This window comes from Chrysochloris asiatica, unplaced genomic scaffold (genome assembly GCF_000296735.1).
Source record: "Chrysochloris asiatica unplaced genomic scaffold, ChrAsi1.0 scaffold00227, whole genome shotgun sequence".
NCBI classification, from domain to species: domain Eukaryota; kingdom Metazoa; phylum Chordata; class Mammalia; order Afrosoricida; family Chrysochloridae; genus Chrysochloris; species Chrysochloris asiatica.
The window spans coordinates 4404983-4413058 of NW_006408745.1; the positions used below are offsets into that span (position 1 = coordinate 4404983).

Here is an 8076-nt window from a genome sequence, read left to right on the forward strand (position 1 = left end):
TGATGATGCATGAAGGGGATTGTAACCATGGCAAGGAAACAATATACGATAGGATGAATGTGAAGCTAATGTTCTCCCATGTAACCTATCATATAATTCACAATAAAGCATTTGAAAAAAAGAATATGAAAATCCAAAAAGAACACAGAAACTATAAAGAAAATGCCAAGAAAGAACACACAACAAAAAAAATCAGCTCAGCACAGGAAGGCATGCAGAACAAAGAAACCAGCAGCACCACAAAAAACAACAACAACAAAAATAAATAAATAAATAAAGACAGCAATTAATCCATACCTATCTCTGGGAGTCCTGGTGTGGCACTGTGGGTTAATGCGCCAGACTGCAACGCCGTTTGAACTGCAAGGTTGGCGGTTCAAGCTCACCAGCGTCTCCTTGAAAACCCTATAAAGGGTTGCTATGGGTAGGAACCGACTTGACAGCACTTAACAACAACAACATCTCTGGTAACGTAGTAGTTACAAATTGGGCTGCTAATATCAAGGTCAGCAGTTTGAAACTACCAGCTGTTCTGCAAGAGAAAGATGAGGCTTTCTGCTCCCATAAAGATTTACAGCCTCTGAAACCCTGTACAGGGTTGCTATGAGTCAGATTCGACTCCACGGTACATAACAACAACAACAATAGATAATTACACTGAATGTAAACAGATTAAATACACCAGTTAAGAGACTGAGAGGGGCAGAATGGATACGAAAACAAGATCCTTCAATATGTCATCTGCAAACGACACACCTTACACATAAAGACAAAAAACAGACTAAAAGTCAAAGGATGGATAAAATATATACCAAACTAATGGCACTAAAAAATGAGCAGGAGTGGCAATACTAATCTCTGATAAAATAAACTTTATGACAAAAACCAGCATAATAGATGAAGATGTCCATTATCTCATGATTAGATGACATAACCATAATAAATAACTATGCTCCCAATGAAAGAGCTCCAAAATATATAAAGCAAACTCTAATAGAGCAAGTTCTGAGAGATTTCTGACATTCCTTCTCTCGTCTTAATGAACGTTAACTTTCTTCTTGTATGATGTTCTTGGTGTCATTCCACAACTCTTCTAGTCTTCGGTGTTTAGTGCCTAATGCATCAAATCTATTCTTAGATGATATCTAAATTCAGTGGGATATATTCAAGGTCGTATTTCAGCTCTTGTGGACTTGTTTTCATTTTCTTCAGCTTCAGTCTAAAACTTGCACACGAGCAATCGATGATGTGTTCCACAGTCTGCCCCTACCCTTGTTTTGACTGAGATATGGTGCTTTTGCATCATCTCTTTCCACAGATGCAGTCAATTTGATTTCTGTCTATTCCATCTGATGAGGTCTATGCTGTTTTAAAAAGCTTTTTGCAATAAAAAAAAAGTCATTTATCTTGCAAAATTCTATCACACGATCTCCAATATCATTCCCTAACACCAATTTCATATTTTCCAACTCCTGGGCCTTCTTCTTGTTTCCAAGAAGTTATTAACAAGTTATTGACTTGTTATTAACAAGACATCTTGATTGCATGCCTGATCAATTTCAGACTGAAGAAGTTGGTAGAATTCTTCAATTTCATCACCACTGGCTTATTGGTTGGTGCGTAATTTTGAATAACAGTGGTAGTATCTGGTCTTCCTTGCAGGCATATATGGATAATAACCTAACACAGACAGCGCTGTACATCAAGATAGATCTTGAAATGTTCCTTTTGATGACACATGTGATGCCACTCCTCTTCCAATTGGTCATTCCCGGCATAGTAAAATATGTGGTTTTCAGATTCAAAACGGCCAATTCCATTCCAATTTAGCTCACTAATGCCTAGGATATATATGTTTATGTGTTTCATTTCATTTCTGACAACTTCCAATATTCCTAAATACTTTCTACATTCCATGTTCTGATTGTTAATGGATGTTTACAGTTGTTTCTCCTTATTTTGAGATGTACCCCATCAGAAAATGAATGTCCCAAAAGTTTTACTCCACTCATGTCGTCACTGTCAACTCTATTTAAGGAGGCAACTCTTCCCCAGTTATATTTTGAGTGCCTTTCAACCTGAGGGGCTCATTTTCTGACACTACAGCTGCCAATACTCTGGTGATATTCATCATGTTTCAATATTCAATATTTTGGTGTTGGTGGATACCATTACTGCTATTCATCAAGTGTTTCAGTGAATAAATATTCTATAGTAGTTCGTCTCTCCTTTCTAGTCTGTTTTAGTATGGAAGCTCATCTGAAATCTGTCCACCATGGATGACGCTGCTGGTTTTTTAAACTACTTAAGGCAAAGCTTCCAGAATAACAGCAAGATGCAAGCAATCACATTATGGCAAACTTACAGATGAGTAGTGGATGCATTATTAATGAGACGAAATGGATTGGTATTGGTCATCTTGAATCTGAAAATCATATTATTTACTATGATAGGAATCACAAACTGAAGGGGAATGGTGTAGCATTCACCATCCAAGAGAACATTTCAAGATCTATCTTGAAGTACAATGTTGCCTGTGACAGGATAATACCCATACAACAAAGAAGAGAAGCAATTAATACCACTTAATTAAATTTACACACTGACTCACTAAAGACAGTGATGATGAAAATGAAGAATTCTACCAATTTTTTTACTCTGAAGTTGATCAAACATGCAATCAAGATGCACTGATAATTACTGCTGATCAGGAGTTAGAAAATATAGTGTAAGTAATAGAAATGATGCAGGAAATCATGTGACAGAATATTGCAAGACCCAAGACTTCTCATTGCAAATACCTTTTTTAAACAACGTAAAAGACGACTATACACATGGGCCTTACCCGTTGGCACTCACAGAAATCAAACTGACTATATCTGGGGAAGAGATGGTGGAAAAGCTTAACATCGGCAGCAGTGGATGGTAAGCAAAAAAAAAAAAAAACACAGAAGACCCCCCCAAGTAGGTGAACTGACACAGTGGCGGCAGCAATTGGCTGAAACGTAACAACTGTTTAAGACTGGCAACTGTTTAAGACTGGTGCTGTACCAAGTAGTGTTTCTTTCTGTTGTATATAGGGTCACTATGAGTTGCAAATGACTCAAAGGTACCTAACAACAACAAACTTGTTTTAACTTCCAGCTAATAATCGAGCACTTAAACATTAGCAACACCCTTGGACCTCGTATTTTTTGTATAAAGATAGCAAAACTTAGAAAAACAAGTATCTATTTATAAATTCATTTGGTGTGGTGCTGTAGAATAAGCACTGGACTGCTAATCATAAGGTTGGTGATTTAAGCCACCAACTACTCCTCTGAACAATGAGCCAAAACTGACTTGACAACACTTAACAACAACAACAACAATTCACTTAAAAGTCACCTGCAATAGACTTATTATCGTTAACATGGGTAACATGTATTTTGCTAGAATTATATTATGTAAACATGAGGGAACAGTGGAATTATTTTACATATTTGTACAACTCTTTAATATTTAATTCAATAGGAGACAATTAAATTCTCACCTGTTTTTACATAAAATCTGTTGTATGCCCTGTTTCATAAAAAATTAGGCCTCACATAGATATGCATCTAGAAAATGAATGAGTACAAGGGGGCATAAAAAAGTTTGTGGAAAAAATTCTATTACCTTTTCAATCCAATTTTTTCCTATACTTTTGAAGTCCCCCTCATATTTAATAACCTTTTCAGCCTTTTTTCATTTTATTCAAAAACTAAGAAAGATCTCCTTGAAGTTTTAAAATGCAAAAATGTCATTTTGATTACTAAGATTTGACTGACTCTAGTCTTTCAATCACCTCAGAGGTATGCAAAAGCAGGACAATGAAAAAGGAAGACAGAAGGAAAATGGGTGCATTCCAACTGTGGTATTGGCAAAGATCTCCAAGTATTTTGTGGACTGCCAGAGAATGAATAAATCAGTCTTAGACGAAAACACAACCAGAATGTGCTCCTTAGAAGTGAGGATAGCAAAGACTTTGGCTTGCTTAACATGTCATTAGGAAAGATCAATCACTAGAAAAGAACATCATAGTTGGTAGAGAGTGAAAGGGAAACCCTCAATTAGATGCGACTGACTCAATAGCTGAAACAACAGACTCAAACATACCAACAGAATATTTTGTCCTGTAATATATAAAGTTGCCATGAGTCAGTGCTGACTTCATGGCAACTAACAACAACAAAAATATCAGACTATTCTTGTTATTGTATTGTTGGATAAGCACTGGACTTCTAACCACAAGGTCAGTAGTTCAAACTCAGCAGCTGCTCCTTGGAAACACTATACAGGTTCGCTATGAGTTAGCACTAACTTGACAGCACTTAACAGCATTCTCCCTTGATATTAAAAGCTAAGTGAAATGTGGAATCCAGCCATTCTAATGAAGATTTCATACTCTGTTCCATTAAAATCCATTGGTCTATCATTTACTCATGCATACTCTGTAATATCATGCAATGGTCTTCTGGAAAATATTGGTAGACTGAGCTATACAGATCTTCCAGATTTTAAAACACATTAGTATTAAAATGGAGTCCTGGTATGGCACTGTGGGCTAATGAACTAGACTGCAAAGTCGGTTTGAGCCCCAAGGTTGGCAGCTCAAGTTCACCAGCCACTCCTTGGAAACCCTATACAGGGTCGCCATAGGTTAGAACCAACTTGACAGCACTAAACAACAACAATATCAAAATACCATTTTATTTATATAACTCAGCAGGTTTGGGTTGTACACATCCTAAGCATTCAAAAGAAAGGTCTGACCCTTGCCACAGTCCTTAGAGATAACCCTACAGCCCTTAAAATATCCTGCCAAGCAGGCGTTCCAAGCCCTTGTGATCAGCTAATAAAAACCCGGACACCAAAGTATACCCTGGCTGATAATACTTCAAGGGTGTTGTTGCACATCATTGATAAGAGAATTACTGTCCAACGAGCCCTGGTGTAATGCTGTAGGATAATTACTGAATTGCTAACCACATTAACAGCAATGTCAGCAGTTCAAATCCACCAGCCACTCTCAGAAACCTATAAACAGTTGCTATGAATTACAAGCAATTTGACGGCACAGAACAATAAAGACTCCACTGGGAGAGGAAACTGGAAACTTTTACCAGGTCTTCTGGGCCTTGCCCTATGTACCTTTTCCAAAGCTGGTTTTAACCTGTATCCTTTCCTTTCACTATAATAAATCACAGTCATGAATTAAGAACTGTATTGAGTTCTGAGAACCTTCTAGTTAATCAATGAACTTAAGGATGGTCTTGGGAACACCCAACAACAACCATCAATCTAGTAGAAAAGTCATTAAGTGTTAGGAAAGCCCTCAGTTGAACAGTTGTGGAAATAAGGTTCCAAAGTTCTGATTCTGCTTTATAGTTCAAATTTTGCCACTGGCAACAAACACTGTCGGTTATTTTCCTTGAAGTGGCAGGTTCATTTTGTTCTTTTTCATGAAAACATCTGTCAAATACACACATCTGAATGACTGTAGTTTCTGTGTCAGTCTTTTTCAAGTAAAAATTGTGTGTCATAAAAGCAGCAGCCAATTCAGTTCTCACCTCAAGTAACTGCACAACTGCTTTTCTTCAAGACATTGTATTTCAGGATGCAGCAGAACTGCTTTTACATGTATTTTCCGTTTCACCACATAGAATATTAAAAAGACCTGTAACTCAAGAATTGTGACTTAATAAAAAGAAAAATTTTACTGTTTCGAGTATTTGTTAAATTACATGCATTTTTACCCATCCTTTTGCTTTTCACCGTTTATGCAATTGTCATGAAAGAGAAAATTACAAATGTCTATTATTATGAAAATTGTTATGATTGCACAGACTTCTTGAAAGGATCTCAGGGAATCCAATGTTCCTTTTGTTAACTATAAAAACTCGCTGACATGAAGTGTATTTCGACTCATGTGGCCCCATGTGTTACAGTGTAGAACTGATTCATAGGGAACTTTTTGCTGTAATTAATCATTACTTTCTAGTCCTCATGTGGCACTGTAGGATCAGCACTGGACTGCTAACCAAAAGGTTGTCAATTCAAATGTACTAGCCACTCCTCAGAAACTCCATACAGGGTTGCTATAAGTTGGAACCAACTCAACAACACTTAACAACTTACAGATCACACTACCTTATCCCTTAATAAAAAGGGAGATGAATCTCAAACCACCAATTATCACCTAACTGATCTTCAAAAGTCAACCAGCTAATCGATATTACTAGAAACAAAGGCCAACGTAAATTTTCTCTCTAGTCAAAACATTATATATACTACTACTTCCTTCCTCTTTTTGTCCACCAAATCTCTCTGTCCAATCTCCCATCTAGCACCATTAAACAAGTTTCCACAGGGTCAATTCCAACTCATGACAACCCACGTGTGTCAGAGTAGAACTGCTCCATAACATTTACAATGGCTGGGTTTTTGTAAAGTAAGTAGATCACCTGCCATTCTTCCAAGGCACCTCTATTATTGTTGTTGTTGCTGTTGTTAAGTGCTGTCAAGTTCAATCTTACTCATCATGACCCTGTATAGGGATTTCAAGGAGAAGCTGGTGAGTTTGAACCGTCAACCTTGTAGTTCAAACCAACCTTGTGATCCAGTGCTTTATCCCACAGTGCCACTCCAAGACTCCACTAAGTGGACTCAAATTGCCAACCTTTCAGTTTGCAGTTATGCACTTTTAACTGTTTGCACAATTCAGGAACTCCTCTGGTACTGCTAATACTCTTTTCCTGTCATAACACTTACATCTTTTTAGCATCCTGTACAATTTACTTATTATGCTTATTGCCTTTCTTCTTGCAAAGCATACACTCTATAAAGGCTTTGTTGCTGTTATGTGCCATCAGGTCAGTTCCATCACATAGCGACCCTAAAGAGGGTTTTCCGAGGAAATAGTTGGTGGTTTTGAACTGCTGACCTTGGGTTCGCAGTCCAGTGCTAATCTTACAGCACCACACCAGGCACTTTCTTCATGTAATTTTTCATTTATCCCAAGCATTTAAGAACAATGCCTTACATAAGGTAGGCTCTGAAAAACAGAATCTGTTAAATAAATATTAAAGTCCTGGTGTGGCCCTGCAGGATAATGCAATGGACTGCAAGGTCAGTTTGAACCACAAGATTGGTGGTTCAAACCCACCAGCCGTTCCTCGGAAGCCCTATGAGGGTCACTATGAGTAGGAACTGACTCAACAACACTTGACAAAAACATCTCAAAAAAAAAATCAGAAAGGCAGCAGCAAACAAACCTAAAAAAAAGGTAGAAGAACAATTTGATGAACATCACCTACTCCTTTTATGGATGTAGTAGCTCCAACTACCAACTAAGAGCAAAGGAGTTCGCACATCAAGGGTCAATCCTATCCCCTCTGTACATAGGACTGATAGGTACGGCAACTTTAAGAAACTGGCTACATAAAATGGGGGGTTATAAAGGCATGAAGTGACTAGTTTACAAGTTTCATAGAGGGAGTTTAGTTTCAGAGGGTGCAGGGGAAGGTAGAATCCCCACTGAACAGTATTCATCTTGTCTAAATGGGTCTGGTGAAAAGAGATGGGGATAAGATTCTTATGATTCTATAGTAATTGTTATCACAACTAATTGTGACTGTCACAACTGTAAAGGTAGAAGTTGTATAACAAAAAAGGAGTAGTTAATCTTACAGTAAAGTAGTTAATCTTACAGTAAAGAGCACAAGTGGAATGTGGAACCCTATCCAGAGGGGCAGCAACACCAGAGATGGAGGCAGAGAAATAGAGCAGCTGATGACTCTAGACTCATGGAAAGAAAAAGGCTGTGTGCTGGCAGCCAGGTGCTGGTGGCCAGCAGGCAAGCTTGCAGAATGTGTCCTTTGGCTGTTTAAATGATTATATATTCCTGAGTTATTCTGTGTACATCCAAAAAAAAAAAGGCAGAGTAAATAGAATGATGATACATGAAGAAGATTGTAATCATTGCAATGACATGATGAGTGTAGAACTGATGCTCCCCCATGTAAACAATCACTCAATTCACAATAAAAACTTAAA

At 37.6% G+C, this 8076-nt stretch overlaps 1 protein-coding gene across 3 annotated transcripts in view; it reads right to left on the reverse strand.

Moving 5' to 3' along the window:
• RASA1 (RAS p21 protein activator (GTPase activating protein) 1) overlaps positions 1 to 8076 on the reverse strand; it is a 203983-nt gene that overhangs the window by 156622 nt on the left and 39285 nt on the right. The gene's annotated exons all lie outside the window — the stretch shown is intronic.